The sequence below is a fragment of the Dendrobates tinctorius genome, unplaced genomic scaffold, assembly GCF_039654945.1.
Source record: "Dendrobates tinctorius isolate UK_male_01 unplaced genomic scaffold, ASM3965494v1 ptg000038l, whole genome shotgun sequence".
Classification (NCBI taxonomy): domain Eukaryota; kingdom Metazoa; phylum Chordata; class Amphibia; order Anura; family Dendrobatidae; genus Dendrobates; species Dendrobates tinctorius.
This window is the reverse complement of record NW_027361706.1, coordinates 22,170,992-22,188,238: the sequence shown is the minus strand read 5'-3', so window position 1 is coordinate 22,188,238 and position 17,247 is coordinate 22,170,992.

The following is a 17,247-nucleotide window of genomic DNA, read 5'->3' as shown; positions in this document are numbered from 1 at the left end:
CAAAAGTTATTGTGAAATTTGTTCTGAGTACGCTGATACCCCACATTTGGGGGTAAACCACTAATTAGGTGCATGGCAGAGCTCGGAAAGGAAGCAGCACAACTGACACCATTTTCAAAACTAGACCCCCCAAGGAACTTATCTAGATGTGTGGTGAGCACTTTGAACCCCCAAGGGCTTCACAGAAGTTTATAACACCCGGGCGTGAAAATAAAAAAATCATTTTTTTTCCCCAAAAACATGATCTTTTCGTCCCCAATTTTTTTATTTTCTCAAGGGTAACAGGAGAAATTGGACCCCAAAAGTTGGTGTCCAATTTGTCCTGAGTACACTGATATAACATATGTGGGAGAAAGCTACTGTATGGGCACTGTGACGGCCGTCTGCGAAACTGGGCTGCAGTGGGGACAGCACCCCGAGTAACCCCGAGACCCTTAACCCCTATACAGGGATCTGGAATTGTAGCAAGGCCCAGGAGGTAGCTGTCTAGATTAGCAGTGGACCAGAGCAGGACGGCCACCAAGGGGTCAAAACTAAAACCCGTAATCAAGGTCAGGATGCAGGAGTCTGAGACCAGGGTGCCGCAGAGGCACAAAATCAGCAGACAGAAGGAGAGTCAAAAGTCCAGGCCAGGGTCAGTAAAACCAGGAGGGCAGCGAGGTACAGAATCAGCAGGCAGAAGGAGAGTCAGGAATCCAAGCAAAGGTCAGTGTCAAAAAGTCGGAAGAGAGGCGGAGGTACAAAAACGGCAGGCAATAGAATGGTCAAGAATCCAGGCTGAGGTCAGAGTATACACTATAGAAATTCACACAGTAACACGCAGGGGAACCAAGAATATATCCGGCGGCTTGCAAGACCAGTCCCCAGGTATTTGAGGGATCAGGTCCTCCCTCACAGGTTCCCGGCCCGATGATGTAACCAGGACCGCCCCCGGACCAGGCCAGATGGACATGCAGTAAGCCCTACATGACTGACAGAGGGGCGGAGCCTGCGCCCACCAGATGCCTGTGCAGGAGCCCCCTCTCTGCCACCACCCTCACCCTGGAGCGAACCACGGCGCCTCCCAGTGGCTGAGGCAGGAATAGCCGTCCCTGAGTCCGACGGCGATGTGAAGGTCCGGCGCCCCCGAGTGGCCGAGACCGGAACTGCAGGCCCTGAGTCTGGCAGTGACGTCCGGCACCTCCTAGTGGCCGACGCCGGAACAGCAGGCCCTGAGTCTGGCTGCGACGTGACAGTACCCCCCCTTCTAAGAGGGGCCTCCGGACCCTCAAAACCCGGTTTGTCCGGGTGAAGGAGGTGAAATCTTCTAATTAACCCCTTGGCATGGATGTCACCAGCGGGGACCCAGGACCTCTCCTCTGGGCCGTAGCCCTTCCAATGCACTAAGTATTGCACGGACCCTCTCACTAAACGGGAATCAAGGATACCTTGGACTTCGTACTCCAAGGTACCCTTGACCAAAACTGGAGGAGGAGGGGACTGGACAGGTTGAATTGGGGAGCGGTACGTTTTTAGGAGGGATTTGTGGAAAACGTTGGGTATTTTGAAGGACTGAGGGAGCTTTAAGCGAAAGGCTACCGGGTTAATTACCTCCAAAATCTCATAGGGACCAATAAATCTGGGGCCCAGTTTGGCAGACGGTACCTTAAGTTTAATGTTCTTGGTAGACAGCCAAACTTTGTCCCCAACTCCCAGGTGCGGCCCCTTGGACCGCCGTTTATTTGCCGCCGAAGCCTGTCTGACTTGGGAGCCTTTCAAGTTTGAGTTCACCTCTGACCAGATGGTCCTTAAGTGATGTATGGATTTCTCTACCCCCGGGAGGTCCGACATCTTAGCCGAAAATGAACCAAAATGTGGGTGTAAACCAAGATTACAGAAGAACGGGGTGGTTTTGATGGATTCTTGGTATTGGTTATTTAGGGCGAATTCGGCTAACGGGAGATGTTCCACCCAATCAGATTGATGTTCCGAAACATAACAGCGGAGATACTGCTCTAGGCCCTGGTTAGTGCGCTCAGTTTGACCATTGGTCTCAGGGTGGTAAGCAGAGGAGAAGGATAATTCAACGCCAATCCGTTTGCAGAACGCCCTCCAGAATTTAGAAACGAACTGGGTTCCTCGGTCGGACACGATATTCACCGGGGCGCCATGCAGTCGTATTACATGAATAACGAACAATTTACTCAGCGTTTCTGCATTAGGTAGTCCAGACAGGGGAACAAAATGGCACTGCTTACTGAACCTGTCTACCACCACCCAGATACATGTCTTCCCTTCTGAGGGTGGTAGGTCAGTAATGAAGTCCATGGAGATGTGGGTCCATGGACTCTCTGGGGCAGGCAAGGACTGGAGCCAGCCGGCAGGCCGATTATGGGGGGACTTAGCACGAGCACAAGTTTCGCAAGCCAGTACGTAATGCTTGCAGTCCTTAACCACCGTCGGCCACCAAAAATTCCTGGTCACTAGTCTGGCTGTATTATTAACACCAGGATGGCCTGCCAGGACAGAGTCATGCGACTCTTTCATAACTTGTAGACGCAGCGGGGCCGGAACGAACAATTTCTGGGGGGGCGTCGTGTCCGGGACTTGTTCTGAGGATCTACGGATCTCCTCCAGAAGGTCCAGAGACACGGCCGACACGACGATCCCATTGGCCAGTATTGGGACTGGTTCCAAGTCCTCAGCCTGTGAGGGGCAGAAACTTCGAGAGAGGGCATCAGCCCTTACATTTTTCGTCCCTGGACGAAACGTGATCACAAAGTTAAACCTTGAGAAAAATAAGGCCCACCTGGCCTGCCTAGGATTCAGTCTTTTAGCTGACTCCAAGTAGGTCAGGTTCTTGTGATCTGTGATCACGGTAACCTTGTGTTTAGCACCTTCGAGAAAGTGGCGCCATTCTTCGAAGGCCCACTTTATGGCCAACAATTCCCGATTCCCTATATCATAATTTTTCTCAGTAGGGGAGAATTTTCGGGAAAAGAAGGCACATGGGCGGAGTTGAGTGAGAGAGGCAGTGCCTTGGGAAAGCACTGCACCTACCCCAACCTCAGAGGCATCAACCTCTACCACAAAGGGGCGATCTAGATCAGGCTGAATTAATATTGGGTTGGCAGAAAAACACTCCTTTAAAACAGAAAATGCCTGAAGTGCCTCTGGCTTCCAATTAACCACGTCAGCCCCCTTCCGGGTCAGATCCGTGAGCGGTTTGGCGATCTCAGAGAAGCCTTTGATGAATTTACGGTAGTAATTAGTAAATCCCAAGAATCGCTGCTGCGCTTTTAGAGTTTTAGGTTGTACCCATTCTCTAATGGGTCGGATCTTGGCAGGATCCATGCGAAACCCCTTAGCATAAATCATGTACCCCAAAAATTGTACCTCCTCAGCCATAAAAACACATTTCTCCAACTTGGCGTATAGAGAATGTTCTCTAAGTCTCTGGAGTACAGAACGGACATGTTGCACGTGTGTAAGAACATCAGCGGAGTAAATCAGGATGTCATCCAAATAAACCACTACATATACCCCACAAATATCCCTGAATATATCATTCACAAAGTGTTGGAACACGGCGGGCGCGTTACTCAATCCAAACGGCATCACAAGGTACTCAAAATGACCAAGAGGTGTGTTAAAGGCTGTTTTCCACTCATCCCCATTTCTTATGCAAACCAGATTGTAAGCCCCCCGGAGATCAAGCTTAGTGAACCAACGGGCTCCTAGTAGCTGATTAAACAGATCAGGGATGAGTGGAAGCGGATACTGATTTTTCACAGTAATCGCGTTCAGCTCACGATAATCAATACACGGTCTGAGTCCACCATCTTTTTTTTCTACAAAGAAAAACCCAGCCCCTACAGGTGAAGTGGAGGGTCTAATAAAACCTTTTTGCAAGCTGTCCGCTATGTAGTCCTTCATGGCTACACGCTCAGGACCAGAGAGGTTAAATATTCTCCCCTTAGGGAGACGAGCACTTGGAACCAAGTCTATAGGACAGTCATACTCTCTATGAGGCGGTAATTTCTCAGACTCCACTATGGAAAAGACGTCCTCTTAGTCCCTTAATGCGTATGGTATAAAGGGTGTTTTAATTTTAATTTGGTTCACTGACAGCGACATACAGTGATTCTGACACTGTGGACTCCAGCGCACGATATCCCCTTGGTGCCAGTCAATAATAGGATTATGCTGGCGCAACCATGGCATACCTAACACAACTGCATGTGATAAATTGGAAATAACAAAAAATGACATATGTTCTGTGGGTAATGCCCCCACTGACATAACAATCTCTGTAGTAACAAATTCCACTCCACCCTGGATAATGGATGTACCATTAATCGCCGTGGTTTGAATAGGGGCATTAAGCCTTAAAAGAGGTACACCGAGTTTCCTTGCAAGCAAAAAATCTATGAAGTTGCCTGCGGAACCACAATCCACATAGGCCTTCACACACAAAGATTTCTTTGAAAATAAGAGAGAAACGGGTAACAAAAGTTTAGCCGCATTTGCGGGCAATACCTGAGCCTCTGGGACAGCACGACCAGAGCTGCCCAGAGGCAGACGTCCCAGGAATGTGGATTTCTGACGCTCAGCATTTCCCTTGAAGCCTCCAGGCTGCAGCATGATGGTATAGGAAGATGGGAGTATTCCTTCAGACTGTGCACTGGAGCAGGTGTAGGCCAGGTAATCAGCTCAGGGATAAAAAAAAAATCAGGAGACTGCTTTTATATATGATGGAAATATACACAAAAAGCAGTTCTTTTTTGGGCCGGATATAATGTGGAGGCCGTCTGCGAATCTGGGCTGCAGTGGGGACAGCACCCCGAGTAACCCCGAGACCCTTAACCCCTATACAGGGATCTGGAATTGTAGCAAGGCCCAGGAGGTAGCTGTCTAGATTAGCAGTGGACCAGAGCAGGACGGCCACCAAGGGGTCAAAACTAAAACCCGTAATCAAGGTCAGGATGCAGGAGTCTGAGACCAGGGCGCCGCAGAGGCACAAAATCAGCAGACAGAAGGAGAGTCAAAAGTCCAGGCCAGGGTCAGTAAAACCAGGAGGGCAGCGAGGTACAGAATCAGCAGGGAGAAGGAGAGTCAGGAATCCAAGCAAAGGTCAGCGTCAAAAAGTCGGAAGAGAGGCGGAGGTACAAAAACGGCAGGCAATAGAATGGTCAAGAATCCAGGCTGAGGTCAGAGTATACACTATAGAAATTCACACAGTAACACGCAGGGGAACCAAGAATATATCCGGCGGCTTGCAAGACCAGTCCCCAGGTATTTGAGGGATCAGGTCCTCCCTCACAGGTTCCCGGCCCGATGATGTAACCAGGACCGCCCCCGGACCAGGCCAGATGGACATGCAGTAAGCCCTACATGACTGACAGAGGGGCGGAGCCTGCGCCTACCAGATGCCTGTGCAGGAGCCCCCTCTCTGCCACCACCCTCACCCTGGAGCGAACCACGGCGCCTCCCAGTGGCTGAGGCAGGAATAGCCGTCCCTGAGTCCGACGGCGATGTGACGGGTGGCGCCCCCGAGTGGCCGAGACCGGAACTGCAGGCCCTGAGTCTGGCAGTGACGTCCGGCGCCTCCTAGTGGCCGACGCCGGAACAGCAGGCCCTGAGTCCGACGGCGACGTGACGGTCCGGCGCCCCCGAGTGGCCGAGACCGGAACTGCAGGCCCTGAGTCTGGCAGTGACGTCCGGCGCCTCCTAGTGGCCGACACCGGAACAGCAGGCCCTGAGTCTGGCTGCGACATGACAGGCACCTGTTGGGGCTCGGAAGGGAAGTAGTGACGTTTTGGAATGCAGACTTTGATGGAATGGTCTGCGGTGTCATGTTGCCTTTGGAGAGCCCCTGAGGTGCCTAAACTATGGAAACCCCCCTCAAGTGACCCCATTTTCGAAAACTAGACTCGCCAAGGAACTTATCTAGATGTGTGGTGAGCACTTTGAACCCCCAAGTGCTTCACAGAAGTTTATAACGCAGGGGCGTGAAAATAAAAAAATCATATTTTTTTCCACAAACATGATCTTTTTGTCCCCATTTTTTTAATTTTCCCAAAGGTAACAAGAGAAATTGGACCCCAAAAGTTGTTGTCCAATTTGTCCTGAGTACGTTGATACCCCATATGTGGGGGTAAACCACTGTTTGGGCGCATGGCAGAGCTTGGAAGGGAAGGAGCACCATTTGACTTTTTCAACGCAGAATTGACTGCAATTGAGATCAGATGCCAAGTTGCGTCTGGAGAGCACCTGATGTGCCTAAACAGTGGAAACCCCCCAATTCTAACTCCAACCCTAACCCCAAAAAACCCAAACCGTAATCTCAGCCCTAACCCTAGCCCTAACCCTAATGGGAAAATGAAAATAAATACATTTTTTTATTTTATTATTTTTCACTAACTAAGGGGGTGATAAAGGGGGGTTTGATTTACTATTTATGGCGGGTTTTATGTTTGGCAGCTATCATACGCTAAAAGACGCTTTTTATTGTAAAAATAGTTTTTGCATCACCACATTTTGAGAGCTATAATTTTTCCATATTTTGACCCACCGAGTCATGTGAGGTCTTATTTTTTGCGGGACGAGTTGACGTTTTTATTGGTACCATTTTCGGGCATGTGGCATTTTTTGATTGCTTTTTATTCCGATTTTTGGGATGAACAAAACCAGCATTTCATGAATTTCTTTTGGGGGGTGCATTTACACCGTTCCGCGTGTGGTAAAATTGATAAAGCGGTTTTATTCTTTGGGTCAGTACGGTTACAGCGATAGCTCATTTATGTTTTTTTGTTTGTTTTGGTGGTTTTATGCAATGAAAACAATTTCATATAAAAAATCATTATTTTTGCATCGCTTTATTCTGTGAGCTATAACTTTTTTATTTTTTCACTGATGATGCTGTGAGGTGGCTCGTTTTTGCGGGACAAGATGACGTTTTCAGCGGTACCATGGTTATTTATATCCGTCTTTTTGATCGCACGTTATTGCACTTTTTGTTTGGTGGAATGATGATAAAGCATTGTTTTTTATTTTTATTTTTTAAGGGGTTCACTAAAAGGGTTAACTAGTGGGACAGTTTTATAGGGAGGGTCGTTACGGACGCGGTGATACTAAATATGTGTACTTTTATTGTTTTGTTTTGTTTATTTCCAAGCAATGAATTTATTAGGGAACATTTATTTTTAATTTATTTAGAGATTTTTTATAAATTATTTCCACACTTTTTTTTTTTTAACTTTATTTTATTGTCCCAGGGGGGACATTACTGTAATGTGTCAGATCGCTGATCTGACAGTTTGGACAGCACTCTGTCAGATCAGTGATCTGACAGGTGCTGCACAGTTTTCCTCAGTGCCTGCTCTCTGCAGGCACTGAGGAAGCTGCCTCCCTGCAGGACCCCAAAGGCCCCCGTGGCCATCTTGGATCTGGCAGTCTGCAGGGAAGGAGGCCCCCAGAGCAGCGCAGCACGTCTCGCTGCTCCGGGGGTCTCAGGGAAGCACGGAGGGAGCCCCATCCCTGCTGATGCTTCCCTAATCCCCCGGTACACTGCAATCATGTTTGATCGCAGTGTGCCAGGGGTTAACGTGCCGGGGGTGGTCCGTGACTGCCCCTGACACATAGTGCCAGGTGTCAGCTGTAATAATCAGCTGACAAACGGCCGCGATCAGTGGCACCCCCCGCCGGGAGCACCGCTAATCACTTAGACGTACTATCCCATACCCGGTCATAGGGGCCCGGGTACCGAGGACGGGATAGTACGTCTCATGTCAGAAAGGGGTTAAAAGGTCACCTGATGCTTCAGCTAACTGTTGGTGATACAGGTCCTTTGGAAACCAACCATGCTGAATAAAGGATCTTTCTGGTGCAGTGGTGCTTCAGCTGTATGCTGTGATCAGGTGCCTTACTCTGCTGTTCGGTGCATTGCAGCATAGAAAGCTAAGTGTTGTTTGTCTTACCTTGTCTGTTATTTTCCCATGATGTTGTATTAGTGCAGCGGTAGGACCAGTGTCCGCACTTACCAACTCCCTATTGAGGGATAGGTGCAGGGCAAGTGAGGGCTAAGGTATCCTGCTCGGCGCCGGTTTGAAAAAAGCCATATACGGACATCAGGATAGACAAGGGCACGGCCTCAGGAGAGTGCAGGAGGTGTTCATTTCCCCGTTCCCTGTCGCAGGGCCCACCGTTGTAATTGTGTCCCCGATGTTCCCTTGTTTGTTTGCTGTTTGGTGACCACACGATTGCTGGGTCATGTCACACAGGGCCAGTCACTTTGTGACAACATCCCAGTCAAATCTGCACTCTGATATCGTGCTCCTTCCTTTCTGAACTTTGCACTGTACCTGAAAAGTAGGTTCTGACCACATATGGGGTACTGCGGTACCGAGGAGAAATTGCTTGACAAATTTTTTGGTCCAGTTTCTCTTATTAGTCCTTGTGAAAATTAAAAACTTGGGAAAAAAATAAATCTTTTGGGGTCACATTCAACATAGTGTCTGCAAGCTATTCCAGCCAAATTTACACTCCAAAAATTATACAGCACTTCTTCGCCTTCTGAACCCTGGCATGTGCCCTTACAGTAATTTTCGATCACATAAAGGGTATCATTGTTCTCAGGAGAAATTTCACAGCAATCTGTGATGTCCATTTCCATCTTTTACTCTTGCAAAGATTAAAAATTAAAAATGTGGGGCTTAATCAAAATTTAGTAAAGAAAATGAAGTTTTAATTTCTTTTTTCCAGGTTGAATTAATTCCTGTGAAGCACATAAAAAGTTAATAAACTTTCTGAGTGCACTATTGAATATTTAGAGGGGCACAGATTTTAAAATGTGGTATTCTTTGCCAGTTTTCTCACATCTAGACCCTTCAAAGTCACTTCAAAACTGAAGTGGTCCCTAAAAACAGGTTTGTTAAATTTCATTGAAACAATGAAAAATTGCTGATAAACTTTTACCCCTTCAAACAAATTAACCAAAAAAAGTCATTTCAAGAATGATGCTGACGTAAAGTAGACGAGGTAAACTTACAGGTGCTTCTCACAAAATTAGAAAATCAACAAAAAGTTAAATTATTTCAGTTCTTCAATACAAAAAGTGAAACTCACATATTATATAGAGTCATTACAAACAAAGTGATATATTTCAAGTGTTTATTTCTTTTAATGTTGATAATAATAATAATAATACATTCCGCAGCACTTTACATTTCAGAGGGGACTTGTACAGACGATAGACATTACAGCATAACAATAGTCACATAGATGATAACAGATACCAAGAGGAATGAGGGCCCTGCTCACAAGCTTACAATCTATGAGGAAAAAGGTAGACACGAAAGGTGGGTGGTAACAATTGCCCTGATTGTTTGGACCAGCCATAATGTTAAGTGTGTAACAGTACAGACTCAGAGGGTTAATGGATGCATAAAACATGTGGGAACATGATGCGGGGAACCTGGTTATGGTAAAACTTTTGACTGTGCCACACAGGGATAGATTAGGTTAATGTGTTGAGGCGGTAGGCCAGTCTGAATAAGTGCGTTTTTAGGGCATGCTTAAAATTGTAGGGATTGGGGACTAATCGTATTGACCTGGGAAGTGCATTCCAAAGACTTGGCGCAGCACGTTTATTGTCTTGGAGACGGGAGTGGGAGGTTCTGATTATTGAGGATGCTAACCACAGGTCATCAGCAGAACGAAGGGCGCGGGTAGGGTGGTATACTGAAACAAGGGAGGAGATGTAGGGTGCTGCTGAGCCATGGAGAGCTTTGTGGGTGAGGGTAATAAGTTTGTACTGGATTCTGGAGTGGATGGGTAGCCAGTGTAATGACTGGCACAAGGTAGAGGCACCGAGGTATCGATTGGTGAGGAATATGATCCTGGCTGCAGCATTCAAGACAGATTGGATCGGGGAGAGTTTGGTAAGAGAGAGACCGATTAGAAGAGAGTTACAATAGTCCAGACGAGAATGAATAAGAGAAGCAGTAAGAGTTTTTGCGGAGTCAAAAGTAAGAAAAGGTCGAATTGTAGAAATCTTTTTGAGATGCAGATAACAAGAGCGAGCCAGTGATCGGATGTGGGGGGCAAAGGAAAGCTCGGAGTCAAGTATGACCCCAAGACAGCGGGCATGTGGCTGGGGAGTAATAGTGGAACCATACACGGAAATGGCAATGTCGGGTATAGGTACATTAGTAGCGGGAGGAAACACAAGGAGCTCAGTATTTGACAGGTTCAGTTTCAGATATAGTGAGGACATGATGTTAGACACAGCGTTTAGACAATCGCTGGTGTTTTCTAGAAAGGCAGGCGTGATGTCAGGTGAAGAAGCGCAAAATTGGTTGTCATCAGCATAGAGATGATACTGGAAACCAAATTTACTGATTGTTTGACCAATAGGGGCAGTGTACAAAGAGAAGAGGAGGGGGGCTAGGACTTATCTTTGAGGAACCCCAACAGTAAGGGGAAGATGAGAGGAGGAGGAACCAGCAAAAGATACAGTAAAGGAGCGGTCAGAGAGATAGGAGTGTTCTGTCCCTACATGAGGCAAATGGAGGTGTAGTTGATTGGGTCTGGGAGAGATTCCTACCTTCCGTTTCCTCAATGCAGGGCAGACAGGACCATGTTGCTCCAGCGTCCGGAGAGATGATGCACACCAATGCTTGTGAAGTCCAGACTTGTTTATTTGGCGATCTGGACATACAGAGTATGATTGGTAATGCAGTAAGTTCTCCAGACATGCAGATGTAACGACCAAGGTGACACAGCAAATTGTGAAGCAAGTTGTGCAGCGCTTGTGCAGTAAATGTGATTCAGCAAAGTGTGTGCAGCAAGTTGGTAGCAAGTTGATTCAGCAAATTGGTCAAAAACTGATTCCTTTCACAGCCCGTACAGGCGTGTCTCTTCCGGGTGAAGTGAAACTAAGAATGGCAGCTAACAGGAAGAGAAGGAGTGACCTGACCCTGAAGTGCAAGGCATGTGCTAGAAATAATTAGCTGCAGGCTGCTATACGGAAAAAGACCAGCAGGTGGCAGCAGACCAAATGCAAGACTACACAGCATGGAAAATAGCACAATCTATGAAACCATATAATCATAACTTTAGACGGAACAGCACACTCCCCGTCTGAAATTCCATAAGGGATTTCACTATATTGTTTGTTTTTTAAATAAAGTTCAATAACCTGGAAAATAAACAGAAATATGCATGCAATAATAACTCTAAAACGAGGTAGATGACAGACAGTTCCTGAGACAATCCAAAGAAAACCCATCTTCGGATCGGAGAAGCCACACTAGGCCAAACTGTCTCCGACCCAACGGTAATCCAATGGACGAAGTACTAGGGCAGTGTTCTGTTCGTGGTTCATCCTACCGGAATGTACTGGGTAGTGGTTTGTGTCAGATGTGCCAACCGTGACAGTCTTTGTCTCCACGTGAGTTGTGATAAGATTTTGCAATGTGAACTAACCTTGCTATAGTCTTGACAAGATTCATCCAACTGGAGAAGCATTCAAAGCGCTGGCAACTGAGGCTGGAGGTTGGTTTAGTGTTCGTCGCCAAAGCCCTGACCTCGGAGCGGACTTCTGGATTGCCATCCGGATCCTGGATACTGAAGACTTCCTGGACACTGTAGCGTACCACCATGTGAGTGGACGGGGATTACCCACTTTGCAGGTCTTGGAGGTAAACACTGGCACATTCAAAGTTAAAACGATTCCTTTCGGTTTATTTGCTCCATAAACCTCACAATAACAAAACACGGTTTCCAGCCTTCACAGCAGTCAAAAGTAACTTAAGCAGTCCTTAGCTGAGCTGTGTTCCCTCAGGTCCTGTGCACACAGGCCAGCGCAATGTCCATAGCAGAGCTCTATCTGCAGCCGCAGACACAAGAAGGCTTCTCCTTCCTTAGAACACAGACCACTCTGTAGTGTCCCACCGGGACACATGGAAGTCTGTCCACACTCTGACAGACTCCCTCACACTCTCTCACATGTGCTAAACACCTCAATTACATAGCCGTGTAACCACACCCATAGGTGAGGTATGGATCACATGAGCTGGTCACATGGTCAGGGCCTCACCACAGGTCCTGAACATACACATGTCTTCAGGCAAAATGGGGTACAGTCCGCACCCTCATCCAAAGGTGAGGCATTATGGGTAGCCAGACCCTCCCATCTCTCATAGCTACCCGCAACCCGGACCCAGTGCACTAAATGACATCTTTAGTGCTCATGTACACTATAGACAAAATACTCCGGGCTGCATCGCAGGGAGCATCCATCCATGTGACATATACCTCCCATTAACCACGCGATCACCCGTCACACCACATAATCCCTCCCTCTGCCTAAAGCCGTGGGGCTTGGCACTTTCTATTACTCAACCAGAGATCCCTCTCGGTCATCTCTGCCAGTCAAATCGTCTATCAAAGTCAATCCCTGCTACTAAACCCTTCAGTGCCAGGCGTCCATTATCCACCTCTGTCTCGTTCTTTGATAAAGATGGGCCCATGTCAGACCACCCGCATCCCCGGCGGTCAGTATGGTGTTGCGACTCCCTTGCCCCCATACCTCTTGTCTGGACTGACTCTTTGTCACCATGTCTTCTACAGGGTCTCCCGCCTAGGTCACTCAGCTCTGAGCTAACTGAGGCATCACTACTTCCTCTTCCATCAGGCCACCTACTGTCATCTCTCTGCTGGCCATTTCTCCTAAGGTCTATATGGTCCCGAGAGCAGCCCTTCCATTTATCTCTATGTACTCTCTTATTTCCAGCTTGAGGACTTCCAGTCTTAAGCGAACCTCTTCGCCTTTCTATACCGTGAGTTGAAGGTGGCGGCCATCTTCTTTCAACTTCCTGCAGCTCTCTGTTGATCTGCTCCCTCTCAAGTCTTAGCTGCTCTACTTCTTTCAGGTATGACACGCGATACTCCAGGAGCATCCGGATATTCCCCAGGCTCTCCATGGACCTGACAATGAGGAATGGAACCATCCCATCTTCACCCATGTCCTGGGCTTCGTCATCAGCCGGAATCCTCACTCTCATCACGTCAGACCTGTTCACCATCTCCTGCATCACTTTCCCAAACCTTCCAATGACTTTCCTCACCAGACCTCCGGGCACTTGAATGATGTCTTCTGCAATGCCCCACTGACTTTGAACTTTCCTCGCACACTCTAGATCAAGCGGCTTCTTTTTCTTCAACAGGATCATCTGCTTTGTGCGGAGGCATTGTAGATGCATATCCCTCAGGATTGCAACCCACTTCCTTGTGACTTCCTTAGTTGACAGTATGACCAACTGCTTCGTCTCTGGTGCCCAGATCATGCTACATGCTTCTATAGCCTTCCTAAAGGCCTCATGCACATCCTCAATGGCACATGCTTTTCACATGTCTTCGGGTACCTCTATTATACACTTAAAAAGCGAAGTCTCCCCTTCTTGGACATACTGTTGGACCTCCTCGTCCTGAGCGTTAGCGCAGTTTTCCAAGACATCGGCATCCCTTGTATGGCCATCTGCGTGGCACTTCCCCAGCTGGATTTCTTGCTCCGTGGAGGCCCCTTCTTTGGTCAGCCTCTCCAGCTCACTCTCCTTCAGTGTGAGCAGCTCAGGAGAGCGCAACAGTTTGATTTCCTGGTCTTCTATGGATTTCTGAAGCTGGGCCTTAGTCTCCTTTATCTTGAGCTCTTGAAGAACTCCATCTCGCTCCTCTGCCAAGCAGCGACGCTCATCCTCTCTCTGGAGAATCTCCTGTTGATGCTTCTCTTGGGTCTCTCTGAGCACTTCTATATCTTCCAACAGGTCTTGTTCATGGTTTTACACGCTGACAGATGACCTCTGAGCTCAGAGACTTCCTTCTCCAGCTCATCCACTCTGTGTTCAGTCACTTGTCTCAGGACCCTTTCTCGCTCGACTGTCTCTTTAAGCAGCTCTACCTCACGGTCCTGCTCTCGTTTGGCCAGCATGTGTCGCACCATCAGCTCTTTAATTAGACTTTCACATGGGCTCTCTTGCCCACCTACACTCTGCCTCTTCAGATCTCCACCTGTTCCTGCATCCTCCTCTATGGTTTCAGCGAGCCTACTACAGATCTGTTTTAATTCCAGCCCATCGCTAACTCCCTCTGTGCTGGAGTTTGTCCGAGACAAAGTGACCTCCTTACTACACACTCTTTCCCTTGTGTTCGAGTCACAGTCTGAATTGGAGTCACCCCCACTCACCCTGTCATCCTGGAACAGCAAGTCCCTACTCACACAGGAGTCGGACCCCTTTCCTGGAGGTACCTTGTTTCCCATGGTCACACGTTTGGTCACCCCAGCCAAATCCCCGAAGACCCACACTTTCTCTCAGTCACCCGAAACTCTAGACTATCGACCTTAGGTGGTGCCACCTCCTCCTTTGAGCCACCCCACACTTCATCAACTTCCCATGCATCATCAAACAAGACAAAGTCCCGACCCCTCTCAAAGTTTGGTGCTATACTGCCACCTTGGCACTCAACGCTTTTGGACCCCTCAATCATTACTCTGTCCACAGTATAGTCCACAGTGACCCCATGTTTGCAGCGAACCTTGACATTTTTCTCGGTCAGACAGAAAACGAGAAGAGTTCCTGTCAGGGTCACCTGACTCTTTGAGTCCAGCCATCCAGAGACTCCTTCCCGCTGTAGCATCACGGTACACACCTGCGGCTTGTCATCAGTCGGAAAGTCTATGCCGCACTCAGAATAGGTAAGACATAAACACCGCTATTCCCCAGACATGTCCACTGAGGTAACCAGTGCCGCCCCTTTTGAAATCTCCGCCTATTTTTGGGCCATTATCCCCTTTTGGGACTCCGCCTCCCTCTGTGACTCCACCCCTTTTTGGGCCACTATCCCCTTTTGGGACTCCGCCTCCCTCTGTGACTCTACCATTTTTTGGGCCACCACCCCTTTTCGGGATTTCCCCATGTCCCCTCTAGAGGCCTGTACACATCAGTCTATCTGCCCCAACAGTACACTTAGGACTTTCCTGGCTTGTACTGGCCCTTTAAGAGTTTGTTTGACCTGGTTCACACTGTCTTCCTTTGATATGTCACCGCTCCTGTTGCAGTCACAAACCACTGGCTCCTCTGGATGCCGCTCACAAGCTGCTGCTACTGCCACTGCAGCTCCTGATGCTGCAGAACCTCTTGCTGCAACTTGTAACTGCAGCTCCTGCTACCACAGACTTTGTGGACCCGCCGATCCTCCGCAAGCTTCGTAACCCCGCCGAGTTACAGCCAGACGTTTGTCACTTTCGTGACCCCACTGAGCCACAGCAAGCTGCTTTGCAAAAAAACCTTTGTGACCCCTCTGAGCCACAGCAATCACCTTCAGGTTTTGCACAGGAAAAGAGGAAAAAGAAAAAAAACACATGCACAGTCACTCACTGACCCCGGTCAGTACAACACGGACTCTTGTCCGTTACCTGCTAGTGTTGACAACACAGGTTCCCGGGTACCTCTCATCCACAGAGGCACCCTATAGCGACTTCTCAAATAGTCTTTCCCTGACCCCGGTCAGCATACCACAGACTCCTGTCTGTTACCTGTTGGTGACGCCACACAGGTTCCTGGACGCCTCTTCTCCTCAGAGGTATCCCACAAATATCAAAACAGTCACTTGCTCTGACCTCGGTCAGTATTACTCATGATTTTCCAGACCGTCTGCTCTCCTGGCTCAGAGCGGCCAGTACGGCAACATGTGCTTCTTGGAACCGCTGCCCGCAGTCTGTCACCAATTGTAGCGTTCCACCATGTGAGTGGACGGGGATTACCCACTTTGCAGGTCTTGGAGGTAAACACTGGCACATTCAGAGTTAAAATGATTCCTTTCGGTTTATTTGCTCCATAAACCTCACAGTAACCAAATACGGTTTCCAGCCTTCACAGCAGTCAAAAGTAACATAAGCAGTCCTTAGCTGGGCTGTGTTCCCTCAGGTCCTGTGCACACAGGCCAGGGCAATGTCCATAGCAGAGCTCTATCTGCAGCCGCAGACACAGGAAGGCTTCTCCTTCCTTAGAACACAGACCACTCTGTAGTGTCCCACCTGGACACATGGAACTCTGTCCACACTCTGACAGACTCCCTCACACTCTCTCACATGTGCTAAACACCTCAATTACATAGCCGTGTAACCACACCCATAGGTGTGGTATGGATCACATGAGCTGGTCACATGGTCAGGACCTCACCACAGGTCCTGAACATACACATATCTTCAGGCAAAATGGGGTGCAGTCCGCACCCTCACCCAAAGGTGAGGCAATATGGGTAGCCAAACCCTCCCATCTCTCATAGCTACCCGCAACCTGGACCCAGTGCACTAAATGACATCTTTAGTGCTCATGTACACTATAGACAAAATACTACGGGTTGCATCGCAGGGAGCATCCATCCATGTGACATATACCTCCCATTAACCACGCGACCACCCGTCACACCACAACACGTTCACTTCCCTTCTGTTCCACAGAAACTTAGGACCTGAAAGCCAAGAAGAGTTAGCAAAGGACCTTATAGACATAGGTCTCGTGGCATAGTCAGGTGGATTAAGTTCAGATGGGATATAGTGCCATTGTTCAGGCTTGGAAGACCTCCTTTTTCTCTCGATGCGGTTACTGACGTACACGTAGAAGTGCCTTGTTTGGTTGTAGATGTAACCTAAGACAACCTTACTGTCACTGTAGTATTGCACAAGAGTCAGTGATAAGCGGTCATAGAGGAGCGCTTAGGAAGCAACCCAGGGGCAGACAAAAATGTTAGGTCTCCACCGCAGTTCCAGCCGAAAACCTCCAATGGAGGATAGGAGCAATGAGAAAATGGAAACAGTCTTAGGAGCGCAGGAAAGAGACTCAGACAAGAGATGGGGTTAAACCACAACGCGTTTCGACGGAGGATCCGTCTTCATCAGGTGGATCTTCCATCGAAACGCGTTGTGGTTTAACCCCATCTCTTGTCTGAGTCTCTTTCCTGTGCTCCTAAGACCGTTTCCATTTTCTCATCACTGTAGTATTGCACGTCATCTATGTTGGTGTCCAGCTCGTGCTGTATAAAGTCTTCGAGTTCTACTGCAAGCACGGTTGCACGGAGTTCAAGCCTGGGAATAGTGTGGTCAGGCTTGGGAGCCAACTTAGCCTTGCCGAAGACGAACCCAACGTGATCTTGATTGTCGGGTCCCGTCACCTTCAGATAGGCAACTGCTGCATTGGCCTCCGTGGA